A 22,948-nucleotide genomic window follows, 5' to 3' on the forward strand; every position below is an offset into this window, starting at 1 on the left:
AACCATGATTAGTTAACACTTAATTCCAAAAAACTGGGAAAATATCATTATTCAGTTAGAGAACTACATTTTCCTTTCTAGTTCTGCAATATATTTTAAAGAAATGAAACAGAAAAAATTACAATTTTAAGATGGCAGAAAGAAATGCACTGGACAAATAACTTAGAGGTCATCTTGAAATTGTGCTGTCCCAGTGAGCTCTATGTTAGCTGTACTTCCCAAATGCTGCCCCTAGGCACAGCCTATAAAATATTAGCAAATTTCCCTAGAGAATGTTTTACTAGTCCATATAAAAGTTGTCTCATTTTACTATGAACCCACATATGCCACATTACACAAATGTAACTTTATGCCTTTAAAGTAACATTCATTTTATTATTCACTATTTGATTTGCTTACTATGTTAGTTACTTTTCATCATTTGAGAAATCAGGCAAGATGTAGGATTCTAATTAGAAAGGAGATATTTTATAAAATATTTAGTGTTGCTCAGCACTGTCCAACATGGCTCTCTGCCATGATGAAAATACCTTAGCACTCCAGAGTTGCACTGTCTTATACCGTAGCCACTGATTGTTTGTGGCTATTGGTAGCCCTTGAAATATAACTAGTGGGACTAAGCAACTGGATTTTCAATTTTATTTAATTTTAATTCATTTAAATTTAAATATAAATAGACAAGTGGCTACTTTATCGGAATATATCACACAGCATAGCACAGGTCTCACTAATCTCAAAAGTATAAATTTTTCAAAGAATTTTCCCCATAGTAAAATGGAGAATAAATATGGAGGGAAAAGGCAATATTAATCTTCCAAATGGTTAGTCATATTGGGATTTTTGCAACTAAGCAACTATCTCTAACCTGACAATGGGATAAGTAAGATTATATTCTCTGATATAGAAAGCACTGGAATATTTTGTTCAGGATATAAAAATTCAGTGGCAGATTAGGAGATACCTTGCCACCAATTACTATCTTCTTTCTTCTTGCCACCAATTACTATCTTCTTTCTCTACAGTCTATAGCTAGATTTGCAATATGTTTGGCAGTGTTCCTGCCACACATTCCACAGGCTAAAAATCAAATACTACCTTCATCCAAGTTCCATGAGTGAGAACAACCTATTTTTTTAAGAATATTAATCAAAAATCACTTGAAGAAGCTACTACCTGCAATTCCAAAAGAATTCCACAAAAAAAAAAGTGTATTCTGTATCACAGGTTGATTGTTAAAACATTCTATTCAAGTTTTGTAAATATACTTTAATACAGTAAAATTAAATATACTGCATAATTTAATATAATGTAATATATTGATATTCCTTTAGCATTATCATTTAATATTATCCTAAAATTTACTCTTGAAATTATAATCTATTTTCATCAATGTGACTACTTTTATATTGCTTAAAATGTCATATATGACAGATTTTGAGTGAATTTTAAGTATTAATATTTGGTTTAAAAATTACTTTTCTGGGCAGCTTGGGTGGCTCAGCAGTTTAGCGCCACCTTCAGCCCACGGCCTGATCCTGGAGACCCAAGATCGAGTCCCATGTCAGGCTCCCTGCATGGAGCCTGTTTCTCCCTCTGCCTGTGTCTCCGCCTCTCTCTCTCTCTCTCTCTCTCTCTCATGAATAAATAAATAAAACCTTTAAAAAAATTTACTTTTCTGATTATAAAATAAGTATTCTAAAACAGCAATGAGCCCAGATTTACACAACATGGATATTTTTTAGTACAAAGAAAATAATTATTACGTACATAAGTATATTCTGTTTAGGAACAGTAATTGGGAAGGGGAGTATTTATTTCACTTTATATTGTTTTATTTAGCAAACAAAAAAGTGAAAGTACTGTTTTTCTTTTCCAAAGAGTAGACTATATCCAATAGAAATTTTTAAATCCTCAAAATCAATAGTTTTAATATTGTAACTCCTCTTATACAATGAAATAATTATGTTTATTCAAGAGCTCAAAGGAAAAAAGACAAGTATAATGATTAAACTTCTCTGATTGGTTCCTTTAGATGTAGGAGATGTAACTTACAGTCACTTGAGTCAATCCCCTTTACCAGCCTAGCTTGCCCCTTTGGACATTATGAAGCGTCCTTCCTTTAAACAGACACCGGAGTCCCAGATAGAGGATTTACTGGGGCAAGGGAAGAAGGCTCCAACTAGCAAGGAGAATCAGTTTTGCAACTCCTTTTTTCTTTTTAATAAAGAAAAGCAATTATGTTTGCCAAGGATGTTATTCATTCATCCAGTCAGGCATCCAGTCAAGCATTATCAGAGTTAGGTATTTTCCCATTAGAGTTTGGCTATTCATTTAAATAGAAAACATCATTTCACTTATACCTTTATTGACCAAATAAGATTGGAGTACTTACTTTGAAATGAATCTTCACATTCCACGCACTTCTGAGTATTGGGGAAAGCAAGGAGAGAATATGAGCAACAAAACCATTCTTTTTCATAAATATATGATTGAAAATTCCTTCAGCTGTAAAAAAATACACTGAAAAACTTTTGATTTAAAAAAAACTGGAGCATGGATAAGTAGTGTCTTTGACTTAGTTCAATAAAAACATGAATGTTTCTTTCCTTTCTTTTTTTTTTTTTGTTTTGTTTCTTTCCTTTCTTAATTCAGCACTGTGTATTATAAAGATTCACTTAAAAATTTATAACATTTGATATCATCTTTATGAATCTCTCCCAAGGAATAGTCCAAAAGATAAAGTTCTTATAAAGTTGTACACTACAAAGTTATTTAAAATAGTGAAGATTTAGGGATCCCTGGGTGGCTCAGCAGTTTGGTGCCTACCTTCAGCCCAGGGCATGGTCCTGGGGTCCTGGGGTCAAGTCCCACATTGGGCTCCTGCATGGAGTCTGCTTCTCCCTCTGCCTATGTCTCTGTCTCTCTCTCTCTCTCTCTCTCATAAATAAAATAAAAATAAAAATCTAAAAAAATAGTGAGGATTTGCAAACAACTTTCATACAACAATAGAGTACCAGGTGGGTACATTTTGGAATGTACTCCACATTTATATAAAGTATGTTTAACTGATGGTTATAAAGACCATGCACAAGCAAATATATTTATTAACACCATCTTCAGACCAAACTATATGAAAACTAAAGCAGTTAAAAGGTCATCAAATAAAAACTAGGAGGTAGAACTCAGGTAGTAAATTTCTAGAGAGATGGAAAGCTAAGCTCAGAGATTATTGATAGATAATAGGAAAAAACATTGATAATTAGATAAATGATAAATCACAGAGACAGAGATACATGTAAATATAGATACTATCATAAGTATTGTAAATGGAAATTGAAAAAGGAAGATGTGATATCATTTATATATTATAGTTATAATTGTATAAAATGAAATCAGCATACTGGGAAAACAGACTATAGGATAATAATGGTTGTAATAGGACAGATGGATTATTTTCATGCCATCAAAGTAATTTTTTTACAAAAGGGAAGAACTCTTTTCTCCCATTTACTTTGTCAGTTCAAGCCTTTTGGTTGCAACCTTTTTCTCATTGGCTATAAGTCCCAATAGAATCATAGGATAGACAAACTTTCCTTTGGAGAGGGGTTACTTACCTCCACTGGGTGATTAGAATCATGATCCTGATTTTTAAAATGAGAAAATGGATCCAGAGAAATTAAGTGCTTGTCTTAATTGCACTGAACCACCCCCCAGCACTTTCCCCATTTGTACCAAAATATTGGTGAGCAATGAAAAATTTTATAGGGGAAACTTGGGAAATTCTTGAAAATCATTTCAAAAATTAATCTAGGTTAGCCCTCCAGCTTTCTCAGTTTTGTTCTCCCCTTGACACCAATCACGGTTCTCTTCATTGCCTCACAAAGGGCCCCAACCCATTCTCGTCTGTTTAGCACAGAAATTCCTCTCTGCCCCTAAACCTCTAACCATAACTCTTTTTGATAAACAATAATCCATGCTCTTTAAATGTAGTTCAGTGACCAAGTACTCTACACAATTCTAGGCCTGCCAGCTAAGTAGCTTAATCAAAGTGCCTTTTTAAAAAATATATAATCCCCTTCCTAAATTGAATGATGATATAGTTCATGTGATTTAAACAAGGCTTAATGACAGCCCCAAAAGTGGGCATATCTGAATCAACAGGTGACTGTTCCAAGATTGCAATTCACCTGAATTGCTCTATTCCTACCCTACCCCTGCTCTATCCTGCCAAGAATCCCTACCCCTGCTCTATCCTGCCAAGAATCACCATGGTAGGCCCCTTAACTATTAAGAATATACTGCAGGTGAATTAAGGCTAAGAAAGAGCTAAGAACTGCTGACTACATTTCAATCACACTGCAGTCATCAGAAATATATCATTTGATGCTTTTCTAAAGATACTGGGACTTGCTTCTTTTGTAACTCCCTAAATATGGATGACCATCCTCCCCCTAAAAAGTATATTCAACAATCTGCTTCATACTAACTTAATTCCTTTCAATGATGAACCCCTTTGAAGCTTCCTCTTTGCTGGGGACATTCTTAATCTAGTAGCCTCCCAATGCTCATCCCCAGCTGTCACCTTCACCCCAATGCCTCTCCTCTTGGAGAGTTGCAACTCCTCTTGGAATTTCTTCTTTTTAAAGTTCCCTTTACAAATCAAATTGTAATGACAATTGAATCCATCATGTTTTTGACAAGAATGTTGAAACAACTTAATTTCGGGAATGTTAGATATAAAATTAAAAAAATCAGAAAAATGTAAAATATATTTCTCCCTCATATAAAAAAATATTATTTGTACTCTAGGGAAAAGCTATTTTTTTGCAACTCAGTGGGATTTCTTCTTCCCAGAATATGTGTTTCTCTCTAAAGATCAGCATGAGATGTGATCTGATGTGAGTTACAGCTAGCTAAAAACTAATTAAAGAAATACTCAGGTAATGAAACTCTGGTCCGTCCTATAAGTACCTTGTGACAATCAAAAAAACTTGTATGATTCTGGACCTCACAGGTCCTCAAGTTTTCACTTGAAAATTCCTTTTCCAGGATGCTTGGGTGGCTCAGTGGTTGAGTGTCTGTCTGCCTTAAGCTCAGGGCATGATCCTGGGGTCCTGGGATCAAGTCCTGAGTTAGGCTCCCCTAGGGAGCCTGCTTCTCCCTCTGCCTATGTCTCTGCCTCTCTCTCTGTGTCTCTCATGAATCAATAAATAAGATCTGTAGTAAAAAAAAAAAAAAAAAAAAAAAAAAAAAAAAAAAAGATTTTTCCTGGAACAGCATTGAAGAGACCCCAGGTAAACAGGGTTTGTCAAAATCTACTAACCTCAGGATATTACATGGAGATTGTATTATTATACTTATTTTTAAATTTAAGTCCCTAATATTACCATTTTGTTCTGTCTTCATTCAAGTATTTTATAAGAAAAAAAGAAGTAACAATAAAAGAAAGGCAGGAATGAAGGGAGAGAGTGAGGAAGAAAGGGAAACAAACAGTAGGGAGGGAAATGGGGAATAAAGAAAAGGAAGGTGAGAGGAAGCATGAAATTAAAAGAGAAAGTTAACTGAAGGTTATGTTTATTTGAATTCTGGTTTAATTAAGGATTTTACTACACTGAAGAAGACCTAGTCTTCTGGTCCTTTTTCATATGATAACATCAGATTAATAATTTAATTATAAACTAATAGGATTTGCAGCCTGGGGCTTCCTTGGGCAGTAGAGAAACTTCCAGAATGCTATTATTTCTTTTTTACTTCAAATAATTCAAGTATAACTCATGGGCTCATGAGGACTAAATCCCACATTAAGTTTTACATTCTATTTGTGTATCTAATCATTGTTAAGCTCCCCCTTGTCTGTGAGGAAAGATGACATCAGCCCTGGTCACCAGGAACTACAGCAAGGAGATAATTGAATGTGTCAACTACAGATTTCCTAAGATTTATCTAACCTTCAAGAATGTTGAAAACCCTAATGAAAATTGTGTTTCAATGCAAATATCTGCCTGAATCACCTTATGTAATTGCATGAAAAACACTCTCATGGGGTAGCAGAGCCAGATGTTTAGAGAAAATCTTTAGTATGATTTTATTTTACATTGTTAGAATGGTTTTCATCAAATTAGTGTTCAGAAATAGATGTTTCTGAAGATGAAGTGGCTTAGCCAGAGAGGGCAAGGAATCTAACTTCTAAAGTCAGTGCCTAACAATATTTTTCAGTGGAAGAAAGGTTTTCAAAAATATTGGGGAACTTGTTCAAATGAAGAATATCTTACAAATTTCAGAAAAGGAATAATCTTACATCTTATATTTCAGATTCAATATTTTTCTCACTAATACCGATGGGTGAGGTTGGTATCAGCAGTTATAGAATGTACCACAGAACAGATTTAAATATTTTTAAAGAAAATAGACCTGATTTTTCAGAGACATTCAGGAGAACTTTTAGTAAGTTAGCCCCTCCTCCACCACTCCTATCCTACCTGCCCAGAATATAATTACAGGTTCTGACTGTAGCAGTTAGTGATTCCTTCAATCATTTCATTTACTACAGCAGTTTAACTTTTTGGTGACTTGCTGCTGCCTGCTCTCCTTACTTCAGTCCAGGTCAACCTGCTTATTTCTATAAGATAGCAGTGTCCAGGGTTATATGAACAGATCCAGCTAATTAGATTTGTGTGCTGTTTTGCCATAGTTTATTGGAGGTGGAGCAGGAATGTGGGCAGTTAGTAATAAGTGGACCAGCTGTTTAGATTCTGTGCATCTTGTTCCCTGTACATCACTGGCTGTACTTTTAGACATTTATGCTACTGTGGGCAAATAAACAAAACAAGGAGCATCATATCCCCATTCTGCAAATTTGATTATTTTTATTAGTATCATGGATGTGGTGTGGAGAATAGAAAGGTTCAGCCTTAGTAGCTTGCTGTGTGACTTCGAGAAAGTGAACCTCTTTGTAAAATTCCAGCACCATCCTTCAAAATATTGAAGACTTCTTTATCTACTAACAGTATTATTATTCTGTTTTTCCATTAAAAAATATGGTTTTAGAAGTTAGAACTCCAGAATAATTGTGCTTTTTTTATATCCCAAAACATTTTACAAAAAATTGATTTAATATTAAAATTGAAGGTAGAAATAGAATTCTATTTATAGAAAGTTGTTTTGCAATCAACTTAATAGAAATTACTCCCACATCTGAAGTGAAATATGCTTGAAACAGAAGCATTACAATTTCACTAAGTATTAGAAATTGCTCTCTTAGAATTTCATATAATTTTTAGAAAGAAATATTTAGTAGAAACTAAGTGTATTTTTTATTATATAATCAGCAGGTGTTTCATTATAGAAAACTAGAAAATATAAGTAAGCAGTAAATGTATTTATACCAAACCTCATTTTTATCATTTGTAAACTCAGGATAATAATATGTATAACCCCAGGTTCTTGGGATTAAATAAGATGGATAGCAAGATAGATGGTAGATAGAAAGATAGACAGACAGACATATAAAAAGCCCAGAATCCCACCACTGCTTATCTGGTGAAAGTCTGGAACAGGATCAGTCAATAATGATTTTTTTGATTTTACTAATCCTTTTTCTTTTGATCCAACTGCTTATCCAAGTTTATTTAAACAAGAAAAAAAATCAAGCACCAACTAAGCTTGTGGTTAAATAAATATTAGAGGATTGATTTTTAATTACTATTAATTAGAGGATTCTCTTCAATAAAAAAGGCATTTCTGAAATTCTTCTTCTCTTTATAACTCCTCAAGTAAAAGTTACTTGAGAGCTTAATTAAGTTCAGGATTAAAAAGGACTGTGATTAATTAATGTTTCTTAAATCATAGCACCTCAATTTAAGGAAAGATCTCAATCTCAAAGGCCCTTCCTTTGCATCCCTTCCCTATTAGATCACTTCCTCATCTACCTGTCCTGCCCTACCTTTCCTGTCTGCTTGTCAAATATGAGAGGCAGCAGGTTGTTCAGGCCCTCAAAGTTTACATACTCCTCTGCAGGAGGAATGGGACTGATTTTTAAGGTTAGTTCATACTGTATAGTCCTCTGTTCTTTCTTCCAGAAATGAAGTATATTGTTACTTATAGCAATAAAAAAGAGAAAAGATGGTAGACTTAAGTTTCAAACCTTAATAACTATGAGAGTTGAGGCAATTTATTGATGATCCTAAGCAAGGATTTCTTTATTGCTAAAATGTAAATAAAATATACATTCTGGCTTATGGGAATTAAATTAAAGCATATGTGGAAAGACACACATTACTTTTCATTAATCCAAGAAAATTAGGTTAAAATTTAGTCAACTGCTCATAAGTCTTTTTTTCTTTTTGATATCCAATTTTATTGAGATATAATTTACATATATTTATTTTATATAGATAGACTGATGAGTTTTGATAAATGTATACATCTGTGTAGCAAATATTAACCACAGTCAAGATACAGAACATTTCCACCACATCCTAAAAGTTTCCTGGTGCCTCATTTACTGACAGTTGGTTTTACCAGTTCAAGTGTCAGGTCACCATTGCTCTGCTTCTCTTTAGATTAGGTTTGTTTCTTCTAGATTTTCAAATAAACTGAATATGTGCTCTTTTGTGTTTAGCTTCTTTTGCTTAGCATAATGCCTTTGAAATTCATCCATGATGTGTTTGTTAATCAATAGTTTCTTCCTTTTTATTGACAAATAATCTTCCATCATAGTATATACTGCAATTTCTTTATCCTTTCGCCAGTCTATGAAACATGTATGGGACATAAACGAGACACGTACACACACACACACACACACAATATGGGGATATTATGAGTAAGGGTGCTATTAACATTTATTTAAAGTTTTGTGTGAACATATAATTTCAATTTTCTAAGGGTAAATATGAGTAGCATTAGTGACTCATATGCTAAATGCACATTTTAAACTTATTAAAAACCGGGATCCCTGGGTGGCGCAGCGGTTTAGCGCCTGCCTTTGGCCCTGGGCGCGATTCTGGAGACCCGGGATCGAATCCCACGTCGGGCTCCCGGTGCATGGAGCCTGCTTCTCCCACTGCCTGTGCTCTGCCTCTCTCTCTCTCTTTCTCTCTCTCTCTCACTGTGTGCCTATCATAAATAAAAAAAAAAATAAAAAAAAAACTTATTAAAAACCTGCCAAACCATTTCCCAAAGTGGTTGTTCAATTTTATATTCCCACCAACAATGTATGAAACTTCTACTTGGTCTACACCCTTACCAACAGTTGATGGTGTCAGTCTTTTTGATTTTAGTCTTTTTAACTCTAGTGGGTATATAATGTTATCACAGTGTGATTTTAATTTGCATTTTCCGAATGGCTTTTCCAGTGTTAGTTCCTTTAATTTTTTTTAAAGATTTATTTGTTTATTTATTCATGAGAGGCAGAGAGAAAGAGAGAGAGAGGCGCAGAGACACAAGCAGAGGGAGAAGCAGGCTCCACGCAGGGAGCCCAAGGAGGGACTCAATCCCTGGTCTCCAGGATCACACCCTGGACCGAAGGCAGCGTCAAACCGCTGAGCCACCCGGGCTGCCCTGTTAGCTCCTTTAATATATTTTCTTTACTGTAGCGCCTGTTCACATATTTTGCCACTTTTGATTAAGCAATTAGTTTTCTTATTACTGAGTTGTAATAATTCTTTATACATCCTGGATACAAGTTTTTGTCAAATACATATATAGTGAATATTTTCATCTAGTCTGTGATTTGGCCTTCTTATTTTCTTTATAAGAACAGAACTTAACAGTTTTGGTGAAGTCCAATTTATCAATTACTTTACAATTCACTGTTTTAAATGTTTGATGTAGGAAATCCTTACCTGTCCCAATTTTATTAGGACTTTTTCCCCTATGATTTTTTCTAGAAGTGTTATACCTTTAGGTCTATGATTCCCTTTTGGATTGATTTATATATATGATAAATACATATTTATATCAAGTACACGTGTTTTCATGTGGCTATTCAGTTATTCCACCATTTGTTGAATAGACTATTTTTTCCCTATCCTATTACCTTGGCACTTTGTCAAAAACAAATTAATCCTTTGTGTGTAAGTCTATTTCTAGATTCTCCATTCTGTTCTGTTGCCTTATATGCCTATCCTTTTGCCAATACTCATAACAAGGTAGCTTAGTACTAAGTCTTGGAATGAAGTATTGTAAATCCTTGATCTTTGTTCTTCTTCAAAATTGTGTTGGCTGATCCAGATTATTGGCATTCTCATATAAAGTTTAGAATCAGCTTGCCAATTTCTATGCAAGAAAAAGAGAGCCTATTTGAAATTTTAATGGGGACTATACTGAACTTGGAGGAGGAATGAGTCTTCTACTTCCCTATTAATTTTCTATCTTCCTTTTTATTAAAAACCAAGAAAAGTGTGCTGAAACCTCCAACTCTGATTGTGTTTTGTTTATTTTTCCTTTCAAGTTTTGCTCTGAATATCTTGAAGCTCTGTTTTGTGGTTCATAGATATTTATGAATTATATGTCTTGAACTTACTCCTTTATCATTATGAAATTTCCCCCTCTATTTCTGGTAATAGTCTTTGTTCTAAAGTCCATTTGTTGGATATTAATATAGTTATTTCATCTTTCTTAGGAGTAGGGCTTGAGTAGTGCTATCTTTTTCAATCCTTTTACTTTAAATCTATTTGTCTTTATATTTAAGTATATTCCTTATAGAGAAAGTATAGACTTTTGGTTTCAGATCTAACATGTAAAGTGCTTGGAAGCCATCACTTCTGTCCTTAAAATAAGAAAAAAACTGAATTGAAAATCAACAACTTTTCCTGGACCCAACAGAGGTTGCATGACAACTAATTACCACTCCCAAATCTCAAGAATTAGGTGAGTTTAGAGATTCATAGCTAAGATCTGCTTACCTAGAGCATAGCCACTACAGCCATAAACTAGATAAGTGCTTAACTTATAATTTTGAAGAAATGCTGGAAGCTGAATGTGAGTTAACTTGACAGAGAGTCTCAGGGACTGTAGTTTTAGGGGAGGCCTCCAGACTTTTGTGAGTTATACCTCCAGGAATCCCACCAGTTCTTCTAGTGAAGACTTGAGAAAGATGACCTCTTGGCTATAGCAGAGAATGGAAAAAGTAATCATTGTGAAATAAATTCAGAACATTCTTAATAAGAAAGACCTATTCTCCAAGGAAAAGGACTTTATCAGAGACTCATACAACATGGAGGAAGAGAAAATTCCCCCACTCCAGCCTTGTCAAGTCTTTAATCACCAAAGTGTATGTGGGAGAAGGGAAGAAACACTTGTGAGGGTTACAGCCCAAGGATATAGCCTCACTAAAAGACTAAGATTTAATCATAAGATTATAAATTATAGATGTGTCCCTCCCACACATCACTGCCTCAATATGGCTTCAATATAATTGGATTATAGCTAAAAGAGCTGGAAGACGCAGACTCTCTGAGGAGTAGAGAATTTAAAAGTCAATAGGGGAAACAAAAACAAGGACCCTAGAAGAATTTGAAGCCTCTGGCACCAAAAGATAAAGCAAACATTAAATACCACTCAACTCCTAGCCAGGTTAACATAAAATCTCACAATAAAAGTCTATTTACTTTAATTGCCATTCCTGACACATCACACGTTATTTCAACACAAAATTTTTAAGACATACTCAAAGCCAAGATAAAACACAGTATGAGAGACAAAGCAAGAAGCAGAATCAGACTCAGATATGATACCAGTATTAGAATGATTAGACAATGGATTTAAAATAACTATGATTAAAATGATAAGAACAAATGTAGTTTCTGTTTGTTTTTACCCATCTAATAATCTCTCTCTTTTAATCAGACCAGTTAAACCACTTATATTTAATGTAATTATTGTTATGGTTGAATTTAAATCCACCAACTTGGGGTGCCTGGGTGATTCAGTTGGTTAAGCATCTGCCTTCCATTCAGGTCATGATCCCAGGGTTCTGGGATGGAGTCCTACATAAGGCTCCCTGCTCACTGGGGAGTCTGCTGCTCCCTCTGCCCCTCCCACCCTCTGCTTGTGCACTCTTTCTCTCAAATGAATAAATAAAATCTTTTTTTAAAAATACACTGTCTTGCTATTTGTTTCTATTTTTGTTGTTGTTGTTGTTATTTGTTTCCCAGGATTTCTTTTTCCTTTAGTGGCTGTGGTTCTCGGTCATGTCCCTTTAAGGAATGAAGAGGTTAGACCAGAGAAAGAGTGGTGGGCAGCAAAGCAAAATTTTATTGAGTGATAGTGTAGAGCTCCTGAAGAGGGAGGGGACCTGAGAGGTTCCCTATTAGGGTTTCTAAATCTAGGAGGTTTTATGAGATTATTGGTAGACTGTTTTAATCTGATTATCCCTTCAGATTATCTGTCACCAATAACTTTTTTGTCATCTCATACTTATCTACCCATAAAATGGTTGTGTATCTGGGAAGGGGTGGAGGGATCCTTTCAGGGTGGTGTAGAATAACAGGGTGAAGTCTTTTTCCTTTTAAAGGTAGTTTGCTCTTAGGAAGGGACCTCTTGCCCTTGCCTTTCTTTTGGATTATCTTCCATTATTTTTCCTTTTTTTGGATTTATTAATTTTTCCATGCTATCTTCTGTATTACCTTACCAGTCACATCTTTTATTTTTTAATTACTTCATAGTTTATAATATGTACCTTTAACAGTATATTTTCAAGTAATATCATGTTGCTGATAAATGTAAGGACTATATAACATAGAATAGTATACTTCCATTTTCCTATCTTCTTTTATGCTATTGTTACATTTTACTTCTACATATGTTCGAAACCTCTCACCACATGGCTATAAACTTTATTAAGCAGTCAATTATGTTCTAAACAAATGCTTTAAACTCGATAAAAATACTTTTCCTATTTACTTACATATTTAACATTTCTGGTACTCTTTACTCTTTTATGTAGATGCAAGTTTCCATGTGGGGGTCCTTTCCTTCCATCTGAAAAACTTCCTACAACACTTCTTGTAGTGCACATGCCCCAGCGATAAACTCCACCAGCTTCAGTGTCTTAGAAAACCCCCTTCATCTCCATGTTTATTTATGTATTTTTAATGATTTTATTATTAAGTAATTTCTACACCTGACGTGGGGCTCAAATTTACAATTCTGAGATCAAGAGTCCCATGCTCTACTGACTGAGCCCAACCAGGTGCCCTCCATGTTTAAAAGATATCTTCATTGGATACTTTTTCTTTCAGCATACTAGAGATGTTTTTCTATTATCTTCTGAAAATACAGTTGAGATCATCCTTAATTATTTTTCTCCTGTTTTTTTTTTCTTTGATGGTTTTTAAAGTTTTCTCTTGATCACTAGTTTTCAGCAGTTTGATTATGATGTGCTCTGGTACGGTTTTCCTTGTGTTTATCTGGCTTCAGATTCTTCCCACTTTTCTTCAGATCCTACTGCCTGGGATCTAAATATTCTTTATTACTTTTTTCAGTCTTTTTATTTTTGTGCCCTTCATTTTGTATATAGTTTCTATTTTGGGGGGGTTTGATATCATTATCATCTGCAGTATCTAATGTTCTATGAATCTTAGCCAGTGAATCTCACTTCTGAATTTATTATTTTTTTCACAGGTGTTCCCATTCCATTTCTGTCTTTCTTATCTTTTCTATTTCTTTCCCATTATTAATTTGCATTAAATTCTTTTTTTTTAAAGATTTTATTTATTTATTCATGAGAGAGACAGAGAAAGACAGAGAGAGAGGCAGAGACACAGGCAGAGGGAGAAGCAGTTTCCATGCAGGGAACCTGAGGTGGGACTTGATCCCGTGTCTCCAGGATCATGCCCTGAGCTGAAGGCGGCGCTAAACCACTGAGCCACCCAGGCTGCCCTGCATTAAATTCTTAAACTACTTACAAGATCCATTTAAAAGTCTTTGGCTCCTAATTCCATTCTCTCTGTAAACTTTTTTTTTTTTTTCTTCCTTTTCCTGGTTACAGATCACCCTACTCTGGGTTACATATGGTAGTTTTTGATTGGATGATGGGCATCATGATAATGGCAATGCATATCTGGATTTTGTCATCCTTTTTTTTATTTTTAAGAAGATTGATATTTGCTCTAGAAAGCAGTTTAGTTATTTGTGCATTACTTGATCCTTTAAGACTTGTTTTTATTCTTTGTTAGGGTGAGTCAAGAGTAGTCCTTATTCTAGATGTAGTTTAACCTTTCTACTAATGGCATGACCTTTCAAAGTTGCCTATGATTTCACAGCGATCAATAAAGTCTGTTCTGGTTACCAGAGCTCAAAACTTCTCTATAATTATTCAGTTTATAGTTTTCTCGTTGTTCTTTGTCCCACCTTGTAGAGTTTCACCATATATGTGCACATTTTAGGATTCAGCAAAAGTTCAAGTGAACACCTAAATAGATTTAAGAGTTTGTTGTTGTTGTAGTTGTTGTTGTTGTTGTTGTTTTTGCTTGGATTATTTCTTTTCAGAACTCTGCTTTACAACTTCCAGGTAATGCAGCCCCACTGAATTCTATTATTGGTCTCCTCAACTCAATAAGACTAATCTGTTGTGCTTGAGATTCCAAGCGCATATACCACATTCCAAAATGTGCCTCCAGGCAGAAGGCCAGGGTAAATGTAGGGTAGGATTTATTTCACTTGTTTCTTTTCTCTTAGAAATCACATTTTTACACTGCCTGTGGCTCAATGTTTAATGACAGTAGTTTCATATATTTTACCCTGTTTTTTAGCTGTTTATAGAAGAAGGAGAAGTCTGTTTTCTCTTAGCATATTCAGAAATAGGATCTAATAAGCTATTTTGCCTGATTTTTTTCACTGATGTAGTATAATGGTATAACAGTAGTAATAATTAATAATAATATACATACAATGAGTCAGGTACTATAAGAGCCTTTTAAAAATATCTCATTTGGTCATCATAAAAATACTACAAAGGAAACATTATCAACACTTTATGAATGTGGAAAAGGAACCTGAAGGATAGAAAGAAATATCTCAACTTGGGCATCTGGGTGGCTCAGTTAGTTAAGGTCCAACTCTTGATTTCAGCTCAGGTCATGGCCTTAGGGTTATGAGACTGAGCCCCATGGCAGGCTTCTCTCTCCCTCTCCCTCTCCTTCTGCTCCTCCCCCATTCGCTCGCTCTCTCTAATATAAATAAATATTTTTTAAAAAGAACTCAACATCACATAACAAAGTGACAAATTACAACTCAGACAAATCCATATTTGCCTTATTCCATAGTCTCAACTGTTACACACATCACCATCCTGCCCTTTAACTGACTTGGTGCTGTCATCTCTATAGGCTTTTCTTTTTTGTATCAACATGGAGATCACATGGCATGGTTTGTTTAATAGATTTCATGATTAACTTCCTGAAATAAGAACGGCTTAGAGTAGCAGGGGAGTGGGCTGAAGGGAGAGAAACAGGAATATCAATCACTCTTCTATTAAAGTCCTAGGGGGGAAGACAGGTCTTAAATTTGGACTGGGAGAAGCTATACAGTTCAATCATAAACTGTTTATGTGGCTTTTATAAAAATAAGTGTCTATGGAAAGAATCATGAAGCCTAAAAAGAATATTTAAACATCTGGAACAAAGCTCCATTTCTCTATCTTAAGAAAAGCTCTACCCCAAGACAACATTTCAATCTAAAATTGTGGGGACTTTGGGCATTGAAAGGAAATAGAATATCAGCAATTCCATGTCTGATTTTTTGAATAAATTATCTGCTATATGAAGATATTTAGTCATAGGAGGTCAGCTGGTGCTAAAGCAATCAATGCAATTGTCATTATCAATGGATAACTAGAATCTGACAACAGTAATATGACATCCTAGGAGCGTAAAAATCCATTTCCTAAGGAAGTAAGAGTCAACACATATACACAAAATGTGCTGTTTTTTAGATTATTCTATTCTCCCAACTGTATAAACATAATCACCTGAAATTGCAGACTCTAAACTTTTTGTCCTTGATAATAATGTTTGAAGCAGAAATGATGCAAACACATTTTCAGAGGGTACATTAGCATGGAGATGTAAAGCCAATGACAGCATAAGGAGAAGGTTTAACTCTCCAACTATTGAGCAGTAAATGCAATGAACCCTTACATTGCATACTTTTAAACAATTTTATTTATTTATTTATTATTTATTTATTTATTTATTTATTTATTTATTTATTTATTTAATTTTGGGGCTGGATTTCCAACAAGATGAACTTTTTAAAGAAACCTCATTATTAGTACATGATAAGCTTAAAATTACATGCCACCCTTAATTAAAGTTGGAAGGAAAAGCAGCTTTTTGTTTTTTTCCAAAATTCTGTAGGATGAACTTATAACTTATTCTTTTCCCATCCAATTTTTCAGATGCATCTGAGGAAGAGGAGATGGTAATATAAATAACAAAAAAAGACATAGTTAAAATAGTAGGTGAGTACATTTTCCCTTAAAGTCATCTTCATAACTTTTGATACACTAATATGTCCATGATAAACTACTCCTGAAACTATTCTAGAGTATAATTCAAATACTACTTCTAAGTACAAGTTAGTACCTGCCTTCTAATTGTCATAATAGAGAATCTAGTTCATTCACTTTTATAGTATCTCAGATAAGTAACCAGAGGCACTAAATGATCAGTCTTATATAACCATATATAAATAAACCATGTAATTTTCTCATATGACTATTCTTAATGAGTTCATATTAATTCATGTACATTTTATGTTTAAAATATATATATTTTGCATACAGTAGAACACAAAGATTACCTCTATGCAATGACCTACTTGCTTAGGACCAAGTTTTAGAACAGAGGACTGATATTTCTCAGTGTTTAAAAATTTTCCATGTTTCTCTCTTACAACATTAGGTATCTCCATTAGGAAAAATAGCATTTTACAGGAATCACAGGACAGTAAGCAAAATTTCATCATCCTTAAAGTGACCCATGTACTAAGAAAAATGGATAAGAAAAAATTTCCCTGTTTCCATGACACACGAGGAAAGGAGTAAGTGTATTTGATGTCTGTTGCAGAATACAGGAGAACTTTTCCTTTAGAAACAGTGACATCTTTGACACCCAGAATTGATAACTGAGAGTGAGTCTTTCCCATCCATGCCACTGGCTCCCTCTGTTCTTTCAGGGCAGTCATCGTGGCTCTTCATTTCTCAAATTTAAATGAAAACACAACTGATGGTGACCTATTCTAGGCATGCTACTATTAAGTGTTTTCTGTTAAACAAAATTGGATGGCCTATGTAACAATTAAAAACTGCTCATAAAATACTATCAACTAGTTTTCAAAACCTGAAATAAGCAGACATGGTCGGGAAAAAGAACAACATTTAAACCAAAGTGGTGAGACAATAAAATTCCATTTTAAGTCAGCTTTTCATCATTTTTTAGAGATGTTCAATGTAATTTCCTTTGGGGATCAATTAAATTGATACTACCATATTCTCGTGGAGACAATTGTTTCTAGGATCTTAGGTGAGAACACCCACCATTAACTCCTACAACCTACTTTACAATCTAATAGCTGCCTTCAGATCTACTCAGTAAGTCCCATCAAAGAAGGTAATACTCAGAATGGGGCTGATTTAAAAGTCTGGCTCGCTGGAGACGTAGATACTCTGATACTCTGACCCTCCTAGTTTTTAAGAGGCTGTTCCAAAGGATTTTATTAACTACAAAGTCAGTGAAGAATAAATGGATAATTTGTAGGGAAAGGTAGGGAAAATAAGGTCATTTCCAACCCTAGCTAGGAGGAACTTCAGGATACTTTCATCCTGCCTCACATTTGACTAGTGGAGACCCTGAACTGAGGTCACTGAGTGAATCCCTAACTTTAGCGACAGGGCTGACCCATACAAATATTCTGACTCCCACTTATACATGCTCCCTGCTGATGTTCTTGGAAGCAATGAAAGAGTCCTCAACAACAACAAAAAGGAGTTGTTCAAAAAAAAGTCTTTTGTAATGACTTAAATTTCCAAAAATTCCATGTGAGCATTATAACCTTTCATTTAGCCCCACATTTCTGTTTAGCTCGTCTACTAAATGTATAATAGGAAAATAATTTAACTGAAAGAAAACAAAGATAAAGACTTGCTGCTATAATGGATTACCAACATGAATTTTCTGGAGACATGAACTTTTGCATTGTAGGAGTCTCACTTGCATCAAAAACAGGTATCAGATCAAATGCTTTAACAATATAACCAAGAGATTTTCCATTTTATCTTAATCATCTACTTAAGATCGTATCACACACACACACACACACACACACACACACACAAAGGTAATTATTTTTATGAAAGGTCCTTAATATAAAAATATATAATTTAATGTTTCACTGACCCAAAAGTATCAAAGCAAATAACTAAAGAAAAGATTTTTAAAAATTCTAAGTTAAGAATAAAGAAATCATGCCACTTGAGAAGCTGAAGTTAGTTTTAACTGCTAGGATTTAGTATTAGGAAACTTTTCATAAGAAAATTGATATCTCAACTGGTAATTTCCAATTGAAATTAAAATACTACAGCTGGAAAAATATACATATTGAATTCATAAAATTCCCAGGAAAACAAGAAAGGAAGTCCTCTTACTTGAAGTAAATGTGGAAAAGACATTAGGTACTGTCATAATCTAAACTGAAGCCTGATATCTTTGCCCTATTATTAATGTGGAAATAATGACTTAACAGGTAAAAACAATTACACAAGAGCAGTCTCCAGCTTATAAAACACTAGAAACTAAGCATCCAAAAGAAGCCTTAAAAAATAAAAATCAATAATAATATTAGTACTAAGTTGGCGACATTTGCTGTGTGTGCATATATATGTGTGTATGTGTATATACATATATGTATATATATTATTCCAGTATGAAAGTGGAAGTAACAGTTTATTTTTTAAAGTTTTTATTTAGGGGATCCCTGGATGGCTCAGCGGTTTAATGTCTGCCTTCGGCCAGGGCATGGTCCTGGAGTCCTGGGATCAAGTCCCACATCAGGCTCCCTGCATGGAGTCTCCCTCTCTCTCTGCCTATGCCTCTGTCTTTCTGTGTGTGTGTAAAAAAATACTAATAATAAATAAAATTAAGTTAAAAATAAATAAATAAATAAGTTTTTAATTTAAATTCTCATTAGTTAACATACCGTATAATATTAATTTCAGGTATATAATACAGTGATTCAAAATAGAAGTAACAGTTTAAAACAAGCATCAAGAGAAAGTAAATGTCTCTTTGAACAGTAAGAACTTCTTGATACCTAAGATAGAATGATCAGGCCAATGATTGCGTAACCATAAAATATGTGGAATATATTTTTCATTAATATATTATGGAAGCTTAGAAGCTTGGATGACAAAGTTATTTTTTTCTTAACTCCTATTTTTTATTATATATCTCTCAGGAGTCAGGAAAAGTAATTTTTTAATCTTTATAAAAAATATCTTGAATTCTCTGAAGTAGGAAGACATCAAAAAGGAAATATTAGTAGTTTACAAATATGTGAATATTATTTAATAAACCTAGTTTGCAAACGAGGAAAAAAATAGGAAAAGAAAACCACATATCTTGGATGATCTCCTTACCAAACCTCTGAGAGACAATGGAAGAAAAAAAATTGGGAAAAAAGAAAAATTTGCAGAACCTGAGTCATGAAGCTGAATTTCAGTTTTAAGGTTTTTTTTTTTTTCTTTTCCTCTAATAAAAAGAATTTGTTTGTATTTTACACAAATGTTTTATAAATAAGACTACCTAATTCAACTTTTACATAGTCTTCTCATGCTCTATTGTTATCCTCCCAGCCACCAAGCTATGGGTTAGCTATAATATAGTTTTCAGTTTTACATTTAATTTTGCTGAATTCTTTTAATCTGATTTTCATTTTTGTAAAACAAAGCATCAATATGATTCTGTAAAGATCTTTGTAAAACAAAGCATCAAATCATCAATATGATTGTCTCTTTTCTCCACGAAAGCATATCTCATCATGTTGGTAGTGGAACTGTTCAACAGGAGCATCCTTGACTTTGGGGGTGAGATTCTCCAGGAGGAGACAGTCATTTAGTAGTGTCTCATGGTAAGAATTATGGCCTTCATGTCATCACCCAAATATCAATCTCCTCCAACTAGGCTGGGAATTCTAAAAGGAAAATCATTTAACTTCTTTCTATTCTTTAGTTGGTAGGTATTCAAAAGATGTTTGTTGAGTAGTTATATCTTTATTTTTCTACCTAATATGGCTCTGATTACTTGACTATAAAAAAAAAATCCAAAGCACTTATCAGTTGCCTAATCTTTCCTAGCCATTCTTTTCTATCACACACCACCTGTGAAGAATTGATAGCTGACATATCCATTTGATTGTCAAGACTTACTATACTGCACCAACCTATTTGACCAAAAATTTTGGCTCATCTCATTTTTGTTACAAGCAGTATCCTAAAAGACTTCTCTACCCACAAAGAAGCTGGTAGAAATATTGTTGGGAGGATTCTTCCTGAGGAAGCTGGATCAGAATTTCTCCAAGAAGCTTAAGGTTTCAGGGGACCAAACAAAATTTAAAAATTCCCATGTCTAACAGTTCACAGATAGGTATGGAAAAACAAGTTATCCCAACAGGAAGGAGCCAAGAGATCCAGGGCTGAACTGTCTAAGAGGAGATCTGAGCAAAACAAAAGTAAACCCAGGTTTTATTGGTCCCAGAAGCCCCTTATCAGCATCTATCGTTACAGTTTCTGTCCCATGCATATTCAAAATGCCTGTGCAGAATGAGACCCTTCTGCTAATCTCATCTTAAGAACAAAATTATATGCCTCCTTCTGTGTCTTAGAAAATGGCTTATTTCTGGATGTATACAGTAAATGTTGGGTAACTTAAAGGCATTTACATAGGATTACTTTTTTTTTTTTACTGAATAATTGGGATGATCGTCTTTATGACAAAATATTTTAAAAGGAATATCTTTAGTAAAAGGAATATGGCATACTTAATAAGCCCATATATTAAAGATGGATCTGCTATATAGGTGATGAGATCATGTAGGCAATTGAGTATGCACCAGAATCTATGTTTCTAAGGTTGCATCATAACACAGACTTATCATGAATTTCCTATTTCTGAGAAATTTGTGAAACTGATATTTTTGGGTCTGATAGACCTGAGTTTTTAAATTTATTCAGCCTCTTAATTATCTCTGAGATCTTGAACAGTATGAACTCACTTTACTGATCTGGAAAAAGAAAATAATACCCATCTGAGAGGGTTGTTATAAAAATTAAAGGAGGAAGGGGGTTAAAAAAAGCCATTTGCCAAAAATATATGTAGTATATTTAAACAAATATATATAGTATGATTTTTCTCCTTTTTCCTTCCTCCCTCCTTCCCTCTCTCTCTTCCTTTTGCCCTTCCCCCTTTATTGAAAGCAAGCAAAAATCAAAACAAAAGCCTATATGAAACTAGATACAATAAGGATTGTGAGGGCTTCAGTGAGTCGTAAGTGAGCTGGTTTGTCTAAGGACTTGGACCTTTGCTTTCTTGCCTGGGATATAGAAACAGAGACTGGAAAAGAATATGAATGTTTGGGTGTACATTGAACAGGAGGACATGGATAGTACTTTTGAGAATCTCTCCTATGTCATTAATTTTCTTGCCCCTGGATAACTCCCCTCAGTTTACAAATACCCTTCTCATGAATTGCAGATCTCTTATATCCAAATGTCTTCTTCTAGCATCCCCACTTGGATAGCTAATAGGTATTGATGACTTAACATGACTAAAATCTAACCCCTGGTGCACCCCTAAAATCTTGCTCCTCTACAGTTTATGTCATCTCAAGGAATGACAATTCCAACATTGATATGTTGATCAAGATGAGACCTTCTTGACTCCTCTCTTGCTCTCATTCCTTTCATCTAATCCATAAGTAAGTCTTGTTGGCTCCACCTTCCAAATATATCCAGAATCTGACCTCTTCTCACTGCCTCCATTGCTACCATACTGACCTACATTGTCATCATCTCTCTCTTACTTTGGTAACTTCCTTTCCAGTTCCCTAACTTCCTGGAAGGTATTGTCCAAAAGCCAGAGGGATCCTTTTTTTTTTAATATTTTGTTTATTTATTCACAAGAGACAGAGAGAGACAGACAGACAGACAGAAACATAGGCAGAGGGAGGAGAAGCAGGCTCCATGCAGGGAGCTCGAGGTGGGACTTGATCCTGGAACTCCAGGATCACACCTTGAGCCAAAGGCAGAAGCTCAACCACTTCGCCACCCAGGTGTCCCCAGAGGGATCCTTTTTAAATGTGGTTTCTTTGAAACCCTTTAGAAACTTCCCATAGCACTTAAAGTCAAAGTCTTTATCAAGGACCCACATTATATGGCCTCATTTTGCATACACACACACACACACACACACTCCATGTTTCCTATACTCCTTCCTTTGATTTTTCTCCCTATAATTATATAATTTTCATATTTACTCTGTTTAGTATCTCTCTCCCCCCCTTCCAAAATACACAAGAATATAAACTCTGCAGGGCCAGGAATGTTTATCTGCTCTATTCACCAATATACACTTTCTGTTTTTCTGCTTAAAATGGTGCCTGGCACACAGCAGATGCTCAACAATATGTGTCAAATTAATGAATAAATAAATCAATTTGATGTTATGAGAACTCTACTTATTTGCATATCTGAGAGACCTGGTCATACAAAGCAATAACACTTTCTTATCGCCACATCCCAGATGAAACTTTACAAAATGAAAGTATTGCTGACCAATTAAACTATATCATGTCTTAGTGCTTCCAAAAGTTTTTCTTATCAAGGACAATTAGCCAAGCATTTGATTCCTTCCTAGACTGGAGAAGACAAAGCAAATACTTGGAGTGTGGA

General features: G+C 34.5%; 1 long non-coding RNA gene across 1 annotated transcript in view; it reads right to left on the reverse strand.

Annotated features, from left to right (window-relative positions):
* Window positions 1–8,391: 8,391 nt before the first annotated feature.
* Window positions 8,392–22,948, reverse strand: part of LOC112658339 (uncharacterized) — a 31,249-nt gene continuing 16,692 nt past the window's right edge. Inside the window, exon 7 of the long non-coding RNA XR_004804238.2 lies at window positions 8,392–9,117. This is a non-coding gene — a long non-coding RNA (uncharacterized LOC112658339). The remainder of the gene's footprint in view (window positions 9,118–22,948) is intronic.

Source organism: Canis lupus, chromosome 12, assembly GCF_003254725.2.
Source record: "Canis lupus dingo isolate Sandy chromosome 12, ASM325472v2, whole genome shotgun sequence".
Lineage (NCBI taxonomy): Eukaryota > Metazoa > Chordata > Mammalia > Carnivora > Canidae > Canis > Canis lupus.